We start from the raw sequence: 16,896 nt of genomic DNA on the forward strand, positions 1-16,896 counted from the left end.
TAGTGGAAAAAGCACAGACCTGGGAGTTGGAAGATCTGAGTTCTAATCCTGCCTCCTCCACTTGTCTGCTGGGTGACCTTGACCAAGTCACTTCACTTCTCTGTGCCTCAGCCCCCCCATCTACAAAATGGGGATTCAATCCCTGTTCTCTCTCCTACTTAGACTGTGAACCCCGGGTAGAACCTGATGGTCTCGTAACTACCCCAGCACTTAGTACAGTGTTTGGCATATAGTAAGCGCTTAACAAATACCACAATCACAGAGAAGCAGTGTGGCTCAGTGGAAAGAACCCGGGCTTTGGAGTCAGAGGTCGTGGGTTCAAATCCCGGCTCGGCCACTTGTCAGCTGTGTGACTTCGGGCAAGTCACTTCACTTCTCTGTGCCTCAGTTATCTCATCTGTAAAATGGGGATGAAGACTGTGAGCCCCACGTGGGACAACCTGATCACCTTGTAACTTCCCCGGCACTTAGAACAGTGCTTTGCACATAGTAAGTGCTTAAAAATGCCATCATTATTATTATTATTTTTCGGATGGTGACAGTTTTCAGGTGGCTGGTGCATCTAGAAATATGTGAAATGTGCAGTTGGCAGGAGATGCCACAAGAGGACAGCAATCTTTTATTTTTCGGCTTTTTCTTTGGTTTTGTTTTTGTAATTTCCAGAGCAAGGAACTTTATTCAATCAGACGCGGCGTTTCCTAGAAATTCTTCTTCCATAGCCGGAGTGTCCTGCTAATGGCTTAGCGGGCCTTGCGATCCTCTGCACGGAGATGAAAGTTTGGAATGACAGCCTGCTTGCAGTGCAAAACCTGAGAGAAATCCTCTCCATCCCCTGGCCCGGACCCCACCCTCTTTGCGAAAATCAGAAAGGGCAACACAGCCTTGGTCAAGAAAAGGCTTCATCTCCTAGATGGTCCTGTGAGTGAAGGGGATAGTCATCCAGAGACGTCGTCAGACAGAGGTAAAAGATTCTCACTTTTTAAAAAAATGGTATTTGTTTAGCGCTTACTTATGTGCCAGGCTCTGTACTAAACGTTTGGTAGATACAAGGTAGGTTGGACACAGTCCCCGTCATTCATTCAGTCAGTCAGTCATATTTATTGAGCGCTTACTGTGTGCGGAGCACTATACTAAGCACTTGGGAGAGTATAATCGTGGCCTAATGGAAAGAGCACGGGCTTGGGAGTCAGGGAAGGTGGGTTCTAATCCCGGCTCCGCCACTTGTCAACTGTGTAACTTTGAAGTCACTTAACTTCTCTGTGCCTCAGTTAACTCATCTGTAAAATGGGATGAAGACTGTGAGCCCCACGTGGGACAACCTGGTAGCCTTGTATCTACCCCAGCTGTCTGATCTCGGGTAAGTTACTTAACTTCTCTGAGCTTCAGTTTCCTCACCTGTAAAATGGGGATTAGGTACCTGTTCTCCCTCCCCCCACCCCTGATGTACTTCCTCCTCCCTCCCGCGATGTACAGGGCTGGGCACACTGTAAGCGCTTAGCAAATGCCATCATTTTTATTATTATCATTATTATTATTATTACTATTACTATTACTATTATTATTATACAACAAAAAGAATGCACATTCCCTGCCCACTACAAGCTTGAAGTCTAGAGGGGGAGACAGACATTAATAGAAATAAATAAATTGCAGCTATGAACGTAAGTGCCTCAGATGAGGATCCCAGTCTTCATGCCCATTTTACAGATGAGGTAACTGAGGCACAGAAAAGAGAAGTGACTTTCCCAAGGTCACAGCAGACACATGGCAGAACTGGATTAAGACCCAGGTACTTCTGACTCCCAGCCCGTGCTCTAACCATTGGGCCATGCTGCTTCCCTTGTCACCTCTGTCCTGTGTCCCTATTTATAATAATGGTGGCATCTGTTAAGCACTTACTATGCACCAACACTTTACTAAACGCTGGGGTAGATATAAAATCATCAGATCGAACACAGTCCCTGTCCCACCCGAGGCTCACAATCTAGTGGGGAGGGAGAACAGGTACCTAATCGCCATTTTACAGGTGAGGAAACTGAAGCTCAGAGAAGTTAAGTAACTGACCCAAGGTCACACAGCAGGCAAGTGGCGGAGCCAGGATTAGAACCCAGGTCCTTTGACTCCCAGGCCGGGGCTCTTGTCAACAGGTCACATTGCTTCTGACCACCTCCTGAGCGTTAGCCACTGTACTAATAATAATAACAGTATTTGAAGCCCCGTGATTTTGTGGAAAAAGCACAGGCCTGGGAATCAGAGGACCTGGTTTCTAATCCCAGGTCCGCCGCTTGTCCTTTGGGTGACCTTGGGCGAGTCACTTAACTTCTCAGTGCCTCAGTTCCCTCACCTGCAATATGGGGATGAAGCTGTGAACCCCAAGTGGGACCTAGTCTGTCTCCAACTTGATTATCTTGTATCTACGCTGGTACTTAGTACAGTGCCTGTTATATAGTAAGTGCTTAACAAATACCTTTTTTTAAAAAAAAAAGACATTTATTAAGCACTTATTATGTGCCAAGTGCTATGGTCAATACCATATAATCAGTTCAGACACCGTTCCTCCCCCATGCTGGGCTTCCAGTCTAAGTGGGAAATCAGGCCTGATAATGGCCCTGTTCCTACCAGTCTGGGAGGATTCCCTAATTGCCGTGAGGCAAACACAAAGTTGTGTTTCCACATAAAGCAATAATTATTTCTGTTGGAAGAAAGCACCAGGGTGGATTTCTAGGTGTCCTTCCGTCAGTGAAACACTCTCATTTCCTTGCCGCAATTCTCCTCATGAAATATCGCCCAACTTTACATCAAAACAGCTGGCACCCACCCACCCCTTCCCAAAAGGAGGGGTGTAATTACACGTTGCCGTGATGAGTTGAACGATTAAGACACACAGAGCTTTAGAACTGTATGGCTTTGGGACCCCACGGAGCTGAGGTCTTCAGTGTAATAATGATGATGTTATTTGTTAAGTGCATACTATGTGCCAAGCACTGTTCTAAGCACTGGAGTAGATACAGGGTAAACAGATTGTCCCACGTGGGGCTCAAAGCCGGGGGCCAAGGGGGTGGGCAGGCCTGGCTCCTAGGAGAATAATGAACAGGGAATGAGGCTTTTGCAGTTGCGGCACTGTACGGTTCCCCTCCAGCAGGGAAACCGAGGCACCACACGACCTACCAGGGGTGGACCAGTAGTGACCTGCATCCATGGAGTGGCCTGGGGGCAGTCTGTCCTCTCTGGGCAGATAAAGGAGAGCTCTGGCCCCTGGAAAACTAACAGCAGGGAACGCGTCTGCTAGAGAAGCAGCATGGCTTAATAATAATAATAATAATAATAATAATGGCATTTATTAAGTGCTTACTATGTGCCACGCACTGTTCTAAGCACTGGAGGGATACAAGGTGATCAGGTTGTCCCACGTGGGGCTCACAGTCTTAATCCCCGTTTTGCAGATGAGGGATCTGAGGTACAGAGAAGTGAAGTGACTTGCCCAAAGTCACACAGCTGACAATTGGAGGAGCCGGGATTTGGGTCCCCATGGATCCCCGCCCGTGGCCTGTCCTGACCTGAGAAACCCTGCCGGTTGCCTGGGCTATGGCTGGGAGCCCCTCGGCCGCCGCGGGGTTTGGGGTAAGGGTAGAGGGTATGTCGTGGGGGAGGTCTGAACCTCTCTCACCCGCTCTGGTTTCCAGCTCCCCAATAGGGAAGGGAGGCCTGCCAGTGGGCAGCATTTCCCCGTGGAGGCCCAAGGCCCACCCCACTCCATGCCCGGGGAACAGGGCATGGCCCCTCTGGCCCACCCAGTCCGTGCCAGGGATGGTGGGCGGTGGGTCTCTGGTCAGACCCATCACCTTAGATCCAAGTTTTTTCTGCCACCGTCCCCACTGGCCCTGGCGTGGGCAGGGTCCCGATCCAACCGCCCCCTCCAGCCATCCTGCCTCCTCCAGTTGCATTTCCTCCTTCACGGCCCAGGCCCTCCCGAGCCCTTGGTGACGAGCTTCCCCACACCTTCTCCTTCGGGTCTTCACCCACTGGTCTTCCAGCCAAGAAAGCCACATGCGGGCATAAATCCTCAGAGGGCTTCGCCTCCGGCTGGCTGAAAAAAAAGGGCAGCAGGTCACAGTCAGCTGCTGGACCTGCCCCTCTTGGACACCGTTGGCATCCCCAGCCTAGGGATCGGGGGTCCGGAGTCCACCTGACTCTGTGGGCAGAATCTGACTATGTCTGGATCTAGACCCCTGGTAGAGGAGGAGCTGAGGTCAAGGGCCGAAGTGGGAGTAGAAAGATTACTCTTGAGGCGCCTGCTCTCTGGGAATGACGTTTTCCAGAATCCTCTGGGTATGTGCCCATCCGCAATCTCAGAGGGAGACTAACTTCAGCTAAAGGAGTCCTGGCTGGCTCTGTTTTCCTGCCTGATGCAGTAGATCAACCGATCAGTCCATCAATCAGTGGTATTTATTGAATGCTTACTATGTGCCACGCACTGTATGGAGCGCTGAAGTAGACACAAGGTAATCATGCCCCACATCCATGTCCCATGTGCGGCTCATGGTCTTAATCCTCATTTTCCAGATGATGATGATGATGATGATGGCATTTGTTGAGCACTTACAATGTGCCAAGCACTGTTCTAAGCACTGGAGGAGATACAAGGTAATCATGTTGTCCCACGTGGGGCTTACAGTCTCAATCCCCATTTTACAGATGAGGGAACTGTGAGGCACAGAGAAGTGAAGTGACTTGCCCAAGATCACACAGCTAATAAGTGGCGGAATCGGGACTAGAACCCAGGTCCTCTGACTCCCAAGCCCAAGCTCTTGCCACTAAGCCACGATGCTTCTCCAGGTAACTAAAGCCCAGAAAAGTGAAGTGAGTTGCTCATGGTCACACAGCAGACAAGTGGTAGAGCTGGGATTAATAGTAATAATAACAATAATAATAATAATAATAATAATAATGGCATTTATTAAGTGATTACTATGTAATCACTGTATATACCTGTATATATGTATTATGTTTGTACATATTTATTACTCTATTTTATTTGTACATATTTATTCTATTTATTTTATTTTGTTAATAGGCTTTGTTTTGTTCTCTGTCTCCCCCTTCTAGACTGTGAGCCCCCTGTTGGGTAGGGATCGTCTCTGTTGGTTGCCAACTTGTACTTCCCAAGCACTTAGTACAGTGCTCTGCACACAGTAAGCGCTAAATAAATACAATTGAATGAATGAATGAATATGTGCCAAGCACTGTTCTAAGCACCGGGGAGGTTACAGGGTGATCAGGTTGTCCCCCGTGGGGCTCACAGTCTTCACCCCCATTTTACAGAAGAGGGAACTGAGGCCCAGAGAAGTGAAGTGACTTGCCCAAAGTCACACAGCTGACGTGGCAGAGGTGGGATTTGAACCCATGACCTCTGACTCCAAAGCCCGTGCTCTTTCCACTGAGCCGCGCTGCTTCTCTAGAAGCCAGGTCCTCATTCATTTATTCATTCAATCATATTTATTGAATGCTTACTGTGTGCAGAGCACTGTACTGAGCGCTTGGGAAGTACAGGTCCTCCTGACTCCCAAGCCTGTGCTCTATCCACTAGGCCACACTCCTTGTAGTTGGTGTGCATATTGAAGACTGTGTGCGCCTAGGAGAGTGTAGATGTTCAGATCAAGCCTTTGCTTTGCTCTTTTCCTCTCCCTGGGCACTAAAATGGACTGCTGGGCCTCGATTCTGAGTGATTGGGAAGAGCTTAGACTAGGAGGAGTAGGAATAGAATGTACTGAGTGCCCACTGGGTTCCAAGCACTGAACTAAGCACTTGGGGGGAACCAAATAGAGAAGTGACATGTGTCCTGCCCACAAGTACCTTCTCCCTCTGTGTCCACATCCAGGAGGGCAGAGGGAGTGGGGAAATGGCAGTTTTATCTCAGTCAGTCAGTTGTACTGATTGAGCGCTTACTGTGTGCAGAGCACTGTACTGAGCATTTGGGAGAGTACAATGGAACAATATGAGACACATTACCTGCCCCAACAAGCTTACAGTCTAGAGGGGGAGACCGACATTAATAGAAATAAATTAATTGCAGAGATGGACATAAATGCTGTGGGGTGGGAAAGGCCGCAGCCCTACTTGGTCAGTTGTATTTATTAAGCGCTTATTATAATAATGGCATTTATTAAGTGCTTACTATGTGCAAAGCACTGTTCTAAGCGCTGAAGAGGTTACAAGATGATCAGCTTGTCCCACGGGGGGGGCTCACAGTCTTCATCCCCATTTTACAGGTGAGGTAACTGAGGCCCAGAGAAGTTAAGTGACTTGCCCAAAGTCACACAGCTAATTGGCGGAGCCGGGATTTGAACCCATGACCTCTGACTCCACAGCCCGTGCTCTTTCCCACTGAGCCACGCTGCTTCTTAATAAAAAATGCTTATTGTGGGCAGAGCACTGTACTATGCGATTGGGGGAGTACAATATAAGAGACGCATTCTAGACTGTGAGCCCGTTGTTGGGTAGGGACCATCTCTGTATGTTGCCGACTTGTACTTCCCCAGGGCTTAGTACAATGCTCTGCACACAATAAGCGCTCAATAAATACAACTGAATGAATGAATTCTCTGACCACAACAAACTTATTGTCTATCTGGTTCAAGAACCATTGGAGGAACCAGGTTGAGTTCGCTGGGGCAGTGCTTTCGGGGGTCACCGCCCCTCCAGGCCGCAGCCGGGGTCAGGCCCTCGATGACCAGGTGGTGACCTGTCCCCCCGGGAGGGTTTCAGGTCAGCAGAAAGGATGTGACCCGGGAAGTCCATCTGCGTCCAAGCCGCTGCCCCTTCCCATCATCATCAATCGTATTTATTGAGTGCTTACTATGTGCAGAGCACTGTACTAAGCGCTTGGGAGGTACAAATTCCCAGAAAGCCCCTGGGCAACAAAGCTAGTTTCCCCATCCATGGCTCGGTGGAAAGAGCATGGGTTTGGGAGTCAGAGGTCATGAGTCCTAATTCTAACTCTGCCACATTTCTGCTGTGTGACCTTGGGCAAGTCACTTAACTTCTCTGAGCCTCAGTTACCTCATCTGTAAAATGGGGATTAAGACTGTGAGCCCCACGTGGGACAACCTGATCACCTTGTTTCCCCCAGCACTTAGAACAGTGCTTCGTACGTAGTAAGTGCTTAACAAATGCCATTATTATTATTATTATTATCACCTAACCTTCGCATCTGCAAGGAGGTTTCCAGGGTGGAGGGAGCCCGATTCAGAGTCAGGCCGGGAGCACCAACCCCAGTTCCATGTCATCTTCCCTCCCCCCCTCGCCCCTCCCATCGTGGAGCGGCACTCAGAGAGGAGGCCCTGTGATGACAGACAATGTGCACATTGTCAGGGAAGGGAGAGAGAACCGAAATCAAGCTTCCGACCCCATTTTCTCACGGAAACATGAACAGAAAGTCACTGCGGCCGTCCGGCCCCGGCTGGGCCCCGGTCCACGGAGGAAGTGAGACAGCTGGTCCGGGAGAGATGGACAGCTCCAGCTGGGCGGTTGGGTGTCTAGTTCTCCATGGGGCCTGGCATGTGGGCCTTGACCTTTACCCGAAACCCTCGCCTTAGTCCTCCGGACTGGCCTTCACCCAGAGGGAGAGTCTCGGCTTGCCCGGACAGGAGCTTCCCATCAGGGTAGGCCACCCCCTGGGCCACGTGGGGCCCAGAGGCAGGTGCCAGGACAGCCGGCAGGACCATATTGCGGGGCGAGGAGCATCCGGCCAGGACCTGCGCCCCCAGAAGAAGGAGCAAAGCACTGTGGTTTCCACCTGCCCTTACAGATTGGTGGCAGAAAGTCAGAAGAGGGCATACGGGAACAAAGTTTCGGGAACTAATAATAATTATGATAATAATAACAATTACTAAACAGTGCAAAGCACTGTTCTAAGCACTGGGAGGGATACAAGGTGATCACGTTGTCCCACGTGGGGCTCACAGTCTTCATCCCCACTTTCCAGATGAGGTAACTGAGGCTCAGAGAGGTTAAGTGACTTGCCCAAAGTCACACAGCAGACATGTGGGGGAGCCTGGATGAGAACCCAATACCTCTGACTCCCAGGCTCTTTCCACTGAGCCATGCTGCTTCTCTAATATTTATTATTATTATTAATAATAATAATAATAAAATAATAATGGTGGCATTTGTTAAGCACTTACTTTGTGCCAAGCACTGTTCTAAGCACTGGGGAGGATACAAGGTGATCACGTTGTGCCACGTGGTGCTCACAGTCTTCATCCCCACTTTCCAGATGAGGTAACTGAGGCTCAGAGAAGTTAAGTGACTTGCCCAAAGTCACACAGCAGACATGTGGGGGAGCCTGGATGAGAACCCAATACCTCTGACTCCCAGGCTCTTTCCACTGAGCCATGCTGCTTCTCTAATATTTATTATTAGTAGTAGTAATAATAATAATAAAATAATAATGGTGGCATTTGTTAAGCACTTACTTTGTGCCAAGCACTGTTCTAAGCACTGGGGGGGATACAAAATAATCAGGTTGTCCCACGTGGGGCTCAGAGTCTTAATCCCCATTTTACAGATGAGGTAACTGAGGCACGGAGAATCAATCAATCAATCAATCGTATTTATTGAGCACTTACTGTGTGCAGAGCACTGTACTAAGCGCTTGGGAAGTACAAGTTGGCAACATATAGAGACAGTCCCTACCTAACAGTGGGCTCACAGTCTAGAAGGGGGAGACAGAGAACAAAACCAAACATATTAACAAAATAAAATAAATAGAATAGATATGTACAAGTAAAATAAAGAGTAATAAATGTGTACAAACATATATGCATATATACAGGTGCTGTGGGGAAGGGAAGGAGGTAAGACGGGGAGTGAAGTGACTTGCCCAAAGTCACACAGCAGACAAGTGGCGGAGTTGGGATTATTAAGCGCTTACTATGTGTGTAGCACTTTTCTAAGCGCTGGGGTAGATAGAAGCTAATCAGGTTGGATGGAGTCCCTGTCCCACATAGGGCTCACAGACTCAATCCTTGTTTTACAGATGAGGGAACTGAGCAAAGAGAACAAATTGTCTTGTTTTATGCTTCTGAGTCTCCTCCAACCCCTAGCGACCATTATTATTATTCTTACTAATTACTATAATAATAATAATAATAATTTTGGTATTTATAAAGCATTTACTATGTGCAAAGCACTGTTCTAAGCACTGGGGAGGATACAAGGTGACCAGGTTGCCCCATGTGGGGCTCACAATCTTAATCCCCATTTTACAGATGAGGTAACTGAGGCACAGAGAAGTTAAGTGACTTGCCCAAAGTCACACAGATGACAAGTGGCGGAGCCGGGATTTGAACTGTACTCTCTCAAGTGCTTAGTATAGTGATGTGTGCACAGGAGGTGCTCAATAAATAGCACGGATTCGAGGGCAGCCCCCCCCCCCCCATCAGCACCCTGCAGTGGACGTTCAGGGTCCAGTTCATAGTCAGTCAAGCCCACTTAATAACGATGCTATATGTTAAGCGCTTACTATGTGAGAAGCAGTGTGGTTTAGTGGAAAGAGCACGGGCTTGGGAGTCAGAGGTCGTGGGTTCTAATCCCGGCTCCACCACTTGGCAGCTGTGTGACTGCGGGCAAGTCACTTAGCTTCTCTGTGCCCTCAGTTCCCTCATCTGTCAAATGGGGATTAAGACTGTGAGCCCCACGTGGGACAACCTGATCACCTTGGATCTAGAGAAGCAGCGTGGCTCAGTGGAAAGAGCACGGACTTGGGAGTCAGAGGTCATGGGTTCTAATCCCGACTCCGCTGCTTGTCAGCTGTGTGACTTTGGGCAAGAAACTTAACTTCTCTGTGCCTCAGTTTCCTTATCCGTAAAATAGGGACCAAGACTGTGAGCCCCACGTGGGACAACCTTGATTACCTTGTATCCCCCCCAGCACTTAGAACAGTGCTTGGCACATAGTAAGTGCTTAACAAATACCAACATTATTATTATTATTACCCTAGCGTTTAGAACAGTGCTTGGCACATAGTAAGCGCTTAACAAATACTATTATTATTATTATTATTATTATTATTTTATTATTATTATTATTATTATTCTCTGTGCCCTCAGTTACCTCATTTGTCAAATGAGGATTAAGACTGTGAGCCCCACGTGGGACAACCTGATAACCTCGTATTTACCCCAGCACTTAGAACAGTGCTTGGCACATAGTAAGCGCTTAACAAATACCAACATTATTATTATTATTATTACCCTAGCGTTTAGAGCAGTGCTTGGCACATAGTAAGCGCTTAACAAATACCATTATTATTATGATTAATTATTATCATTATTATTATTCTCTGTGCCCTCAGTGACCTCATCTGTCAAATGGGGATTAAGACTGTGAGCCCCACGTGGGACAACCTGATAACCTCGTATTTACCCCAGCACTTAGAACAGTGCTTCGCACATAGTAAGCGCTTAACAAATACCGTTATTATTATTATTATCATTATTATTATTATTCTCTGTGCCCTCAGTGACCTCATCTGTCAAATGGGGATTAAGACTGTGAGCCCCACGTGGGACAACCTGATCACCTTGGATCTACCCCAGCGCTTAGAACAGTGCTTGATACCTTCTAGACTGTGAGCCCACTGTTGGGTAGGGACCGTCTCTATATGTTGCCAACTTGGACTTCCCAAGCGCTTAGTACAGTGCTCTGCACACAGTAAGCACTCAATAAATATGATTGATTGATTGATTGATTGATTGATTGATACATAGTAAGCGCTTAACAAGTACCATCATTACTATTATTATTATGTGCCAAGCACTGTTCTAAGCGCTAGGTAACTTGCGGATCCCCGCCGGTGTTGGGGGGTTTTGGGGGGGGGGAGAGGGATGGGGAGGGGATTGGGGAGGGGGATGGGGGAGGGAGGAGGGGAGGGGGAAGGGGATGGGTTGGGGGGAGAGGGATGGTGAGAGCCTCCTCCTCCCAGCCTGAGCCCCCTCCTTCCTCTTCCCCTCCTCCCCCTCCCCATCCCCCCCACCTTACCTCCTTCCCCTCCCCACAGCACCTGGATATATGGATATACGTATTTATTACTCTACTTATTTATTTTATTTGTACATATTTATTCTATTTATTTTATTTTGTTGATGTGTTTTGTTTTGTTGTCTGTCTCCCCCTTCTAGACTGAGCCCACTGTTGGGTAGGGGACCGTCTCTAGTTGTTGCCGGCTTGTACTTCCCAAGCGCTTAGTCCAGTGCTCTGCACACAGTAAGCGCTCAATAAATACGATTGATTGAATGAATGAATGAATGAATGAATGAATAAATGAATGAATGAATGAATGAGGATGGGGAGGGGGAGAGGGAAGGGAAGGGGGTGGGGGAGAGAGATGGAGAGAGCCTCCTCCTCCCAGCCTGAGCCCCCTCCTTCCTCTTCCCCTCCTCCCCCTCCCCATCCCCCCCCCCCCCCCCGCCTTACCTCCTTCCCCTCCCCACAGCACCTGGATATATGTATATACGTATTAATTACTTTATTTATTTTATTTGTACATATTTATTCCATTTATTTTATTTTGTTAATGTGTTTTGTTTTGTTGTCTGTCTCCCCCTTCTAGACTGAGCCCACTGTTGGGTAGGGACCGTCTTTAGATGTTGCCGACTTGTACTTCCCAAGCGCTTTGTACAGTGCTCTGCACACAGTAAGCGCTCAATAAATATGGATGAATGAATGAATGAATGAATGAATGAATGAATGAATGAATGAATGAGGATTGGGGAGGAGGAGACGGGGAGAGAGGGGATTAGGGAGGGGGTGGGGAGGGGATGGGGAGGGAGGAGGGGAGGGGGAAGGGGATGGGGTGGGGGAGAGGGATGGAGAGGGGATTGGGGAGGGGGAGAGGGGGAGAGGAGGGGATTAGGGAGGAGGAGGGGGAGGGGGATGGGGAGGAGGATGAGGAGGGGATGGGGAAAGAGGAGGGGAGGGGGAAGGGGATGGGGTGGGGGAGAGGGATGGAGAGGGGATTGGGGAGGGGGAGAGGGGGAGAGAGGAGGGGATTAGGGAGGAGGATGGGGAGGGGGAAGGAGGAGGGGGAAGGGGATGGGGAGGGGGAAGGAGGAGGGGGATGAGAAAGGGGAGGGAGTTGGGGACTGAAGGGAGGGGATGGGGCGGTCCTAGGCCTCGCCCCGCCCCCCGGGCCCCCTCCGGGTCGTTGTGAGGAGGGGAGGAGGGGAGAGGAGGGGAGGGTGGTGTCTCCGGGCGGAGGCCGGAGGGCTGCGGGGAGGAGGGGGGCGGGGCTCAGCCCGGCCAGGGGAAAGCGCGCTGCACTGCCGCACGGCCCCCCCGGCCCCCCCCGGCCCCCCGGCCCACCTGCCAGGACCCGGCCGCCGCGGGATGGTCCCAGTCACTCCGGGAAGGTGAGCGGCAGCCCCCGTCTCCCGTCGGGGTCCCGGGATTGGGGGGGGCCCCGGGGGTTGGGGGAGGCAGGGCCAGGAGGGGGCCGTCCCGCAGGCGCTCCTAGCTCTGGCGGGGTGGGCATCTCTCCCCCCTCCCCAGCCCACCCTCCCAGCTCCCGGAGCCAAAGGGCCGGGGGCCCAGGGGGGCGGGGGAGGGGAAGGGGCTGCCCAGAGGGTCTCTCCCCCTGCCCGCCCCTCTCCCAACTTGAAACCCGAGCGAGCCCCCTCCCCATCCTCGTCGTCCTCCCACCCCGGCCTCGCCTCTTTTCTTGTCTTCCCGCCCCTCCCCAATACCCCCTAACCCGCGGTGGGCTCGGGTCTGTCCAGTGATGGGCTCGGGTCAGCCCATGGCTTTGGGTCTGCTCGGGGCGAGGCTTGGGTGGGCCCGAGGTGTGGGCTCAGGACCGTCCGGAGCTAGGTTTGGGCCGGCTCAGGGAGTGGGCTTCCTCTCCGGTCAATCAATCAATCAATCGTATTTATTGAGCGCTTACTGTGTGCAGAGCACTGTACTAAGCGCTTGGGAAGTACAGGTCAGCCTGGGGTATGGGCTCAGGGCTGTCCAGGGATGGGCTCGGGTCCGTCTGGGATGTGGGCTCGGGTCAGCCCAGGATGTGGCTTTGGGTCTGCTCGGGGGTAGGCTTGGGTGGGCCTGGGGTTGCTCTCAGATCTGTCCAGGGTGGGCTCAGGTCGGTCCAGGGGTGGGCTCGGGTTATCCTGGTGTGTGGGCTTGGGTCTGTCTGGGGAGTTGGATCTGTCTAGGGGGTGGACTCGGGTCTGCCCCAGGGTGTGGCCTCAGGTCAGCCCGAAGTTTGATCTCTCAGATGGCGGGCAGATGGAATAAAAATGGCTTGTGCCCACATGCCCCACCGTAACACGGGGGCTGCCCAGAGCCGTGGGGGCCAGCAAGGGCCATCATCATCATCATCATCAATCGTATTTATTGAGCGCTTACTGTGTGCAGAGCACTGTACTAAGCACTTGGGAAGTACAAGTTGGCAACATATAGAGACAGTCCCTACCCAGCAGTGGGCTCACAGTCTAAAAAGGAGGACGAGGTCCTGACTGGCTCCTGAAGGCCTGTGTGAAAGCCAGCGCCCAGGCAGGAAAGCCCCAGGACACTCTGCACTGGGGGAGGATGGGGCAAGTGAGGGCCTGTGGGCACGTGGAAAGCTCAGGGAGCACCTGGCTGCCAGGGAGCCTCCCCGGGGCACAGGGTCCCCGCTGAGAACCTGAACATGGCAACAGCCCGAGTAGTGACACTGGCCACAGGGGGAGAGTGCCAGTGTTTACTGCCTCTTGGGGCCCAGCTGCATGAGAAGCCACTGTTCCTTGAGATCCGGGCCCCTCCTATAGAACAGACGAGCCCACCTGGACCTCGTCTGGTCTCAGTCACCAGCCTGAAGGGGGTCACTGGGCAGGCCCCCTTCATACCCATGGCCAGTGGCACGCCCAACCCAGCGATGGAATTTACGGTCCATCTCCGGCGTGACCACATCTGTCCTCAGGAAATGCCCTTTGGGACTTCGTTGACCATATTGACCAGTCACAGGTCAGCTGGCTTGGGCCCGTCGCCGAAGCCCCACTTAGCCCAGGTGTAAGCTCACTGTGGCCAGGGAAATTGTCGTTTACTTTTCTATTGTAGTCTCCTGAGCGCTTAGTACAGTTCTCTGCACACAGTAAGCGCTCAATAAGTATGATCAAATGAATGAATGGAGGAGCATTTGCTCTGTCGTTGGCACCATCATTGGCCCTGCTGCTCGCCCCCACCTTGGCATTTCCATTTGCCCTCCCATTAGCGCTGCCCTTGGCAGATTCATTGGCATTTCCAGTCACCCTGCCATTGGCTCCATCATTGGCACAACCGCTTGCTCCATCACTGGCGTCGCCAGTCAGCCTGCCATTGCCACTTCCACTGGCCCCATCATTGGCCCGACTGCTCGCTCCACCATTGGCATTGTCGGTCATCCCACTGTTCCCACCGCCCGCTGGCACCGCCGCCAGGATCTTCAGCACTGCCAGCACGGCGTGCAGCTGTGAGAGTTTTGAGGTCGCACAGAAACATTTTCTTTTATCTGCAGGAAATAATGGGAATTGGTTTAAAATGGAAAACCACAATGGGGTGACTTGGCAAGGGCTTCTCCCTTACTCTCAACTCCCTCAAGAATGCAGTGAAGTCAACTACCCAGTTGGGCCCCCAGAAAATAAGAAGTCAGAACCTGGAGGGAAAACTCTCCAGGATTGGGTTCACGATCCTCACTCCCAGTTGGCACTTAGATACATATTCTTATTCTCTATTAAACCCCCTCCTGTAATTAATTTCCACATCTGTCTTTCCATCTCTTTGAGGACAGAGATCGTGTCCCATGAAGTCTATTGTACGTTCACGAGTGCTTAGGTCAGTGTGTTGTACCCACTGGGCACTCAGCACATACCGTTTTTACTACTTGGGAAAGTGACAGCGAAGACTTGTTGGACGGAAAGTTGTCCTTAGTTCAAAGATGATGCTGCTGACGGTGAGGTCGTGTCCATGGGTGGGCCACCCACCTGCCCACCGTCTCCCTGGAGGGGCAGTAAGCCCCCTTTCCTTGTTCCCGGATAATCAGGGCCTGAGGTGAAGATGGGAAAGGTGTGTCCCACTGCCAGCAGACTCATCCTGGAGTTGTGTTTGAGGCAGTGGCGAGGGCTCTCACTGACCATCCACACTCTCATGCAGTTTTCCTGTGAGAGCGTGGAACAGTGGAGATTCGAAGGGTGAGCCGTGGGCTATCCTTTCTCCTGGGGGTCCACAGCCGCTCCAGCCTCTTCCAACCACCCGGAGTTGCAGGTTTCCCCTTTCGAAGCCCCATGGGGTCTTGGGAAGAGGTTTAGATGATCTGCTCTGCTCTTCTCCTGGGACTTGCCCATTTCTGACCCATCACATACGCCTTCCACCCAATGGGATTCAGTGCCCTGCCCAAAGCAGGTCTCTGGTCAGTGCCATGCTCACAGCAAGGCACTCGGGGTCAGTACCCTGCCCACAGAGGGTAATTGGATCAGCACCCTGCCCACGTAAGTTGCCCAGATCAGTGGTCTGCCCAAAGCGGGTGCCCAGGTCAGCACCCTAGCCTCCGTAGGTGCCCGGGACAGAGCCCCGCTCACAGTGGGTGTCCTGAGCACAGCGGGAGCCCAATATATGCCAACGGCGATGATGAGGCAGGAAGGTCCAGAGCCGTAGCGGTGGCAGAAGTCGTCAAGGAGGCAGCAGGTGACACAAAAGCAGGCAGAGGTGGGCGGCAGGGCCAGAGGGGATGAGGAGGATGAGGATAATGATGATGACTTCTGCCAGTTTCCAGAAATAGCCGAGGCTTCAGTTTCTGGCAGCGCCTCGAGTCGCTCCGGCCCCCCGTGAACCCAGGGGGCAGACCCAGTGAGCCGGCCCTGGGCTCGGGGGAGGGCGAGGGCCTCTGCCCTTGGGGAGACTATCTCAGGGGAGGAAGGGCAGCGGCACATGAAGGTTGTGGAGCTACAGTGGGAACGAGAGAGGAAATGGTTGCCAGTGAGAGCAGCTCAGGAATGGAGAAGGAAAGGAAAATGGAGCTAGTGCCACGGCGGTGGTCCTTAGGCCCCAGGTGGCCATCGCGGGGCGGAGACCTGGGAAGGTGTCCCGGAGGGCCCGCCGGAGGAAGAGGCCGGAGAGCAGGGTCTAGCGGATTGCAATGCGGAGGGAGTCCCGGGCCGGGGGTCGGAGGTGAGAACGTGGCCCAGGGAGAGGAGGAATGTGCGCGCCAGCTGGGGAGGGACGCGAGAACAGAGTTGACTTACAGGCTAGGGTTAATAATAATAATAATTGTGATATTTGTTAAGCACTTACTATGTGCTAGGCACTGTACTTGGCGCTGGGGCGGATACAAGCTAATCAAGTTGGACACAGTCCCTGTCCCACATGGGGCTCCGAGTTCCGGTAACTGAAGCCCAGAAAAGTGAAGTGACTCGCCCAAGGTCACACAGCAGACAAGTGCAGGAGCTGGGATGAGCACCCAGCTCCTTCTGACTCCTAGGCCTGGGCTCCATCCATTAGGCCACGCTGCTTCTCCACGGGAGAGCCCCTGGGGAGCGGCGAGAGAGTGAAGAGAATGGGTAGGTCCTTCCTCTGGGACTGAAGCTGATCTGAACCGGACCCACCTTGGCTGTTCCTAACTGGCCCCACGCAATGTGCAAGAATTAGCGGTGGGAATTGGGAATTTGGTGCGGGACTCCACTAAGGGAATTGGCCTCTTAGAGGCTGCTCTTGAGATGATCTACATTCTTCGCCCCTCCCATTATTGTTGTATCACATTCTTCCAAGCTCTTAGTACAGTTCTCTGCGCACAGTAAGCGCTCAATCGATATGACTGACTGTCTGACTATTCTCCTGCCCCCACAAAGCTCCCAGGCAAAGGGGGAAGGAGAGCAATGGAGGAAACTGAGG

General features: G+C 51.8%; 1 protein-coding gene across 2 annotated transcripts in view; it reads left to right on the forward strand.

Moving 5' to 3' along the window:
* Positions 1–738: 738 nt before the first annotated feature.
* Positions 739–16,896, forward strand: part of PKIA (cAMP-dependent protein kinase inhibitor alpha) — a 28,095-nt gene continuing 11,937 nt past the window's right edge. Inside the window, exon 1 of one of the 2 annotated variants that reach the window (XM_038766658.1) lies at positions 739–961. The gene's annotated coding sequence lies outside the window, so the exon portion shown is untranslated. Of the gene's footprint in view, positions 962–12,387; positions 12,411–16,896 lie in introns of those variants that run through there. The other variant, XM_038766657.1, reaches the window with a different exon arrangement.

The sequence above is a fragment of the Tachyglossus aculeatus genome, chromosome 25 (assembly GCF_015852505.1).
Source record: "Tachyglossus aculeatus isolate mTacAcu1 chromosome 25, mTacAcu1.pri, whole genome shotgun sequence".
In the NCBI taxonomy this organism is placed as follows: domain Eukaryota; kingdom Metazoa; phylum Chordata; class Mammalia; order Monotremata; family Tachyglossidae; genus Tachyglossus; species Tachyglossus aculeatus.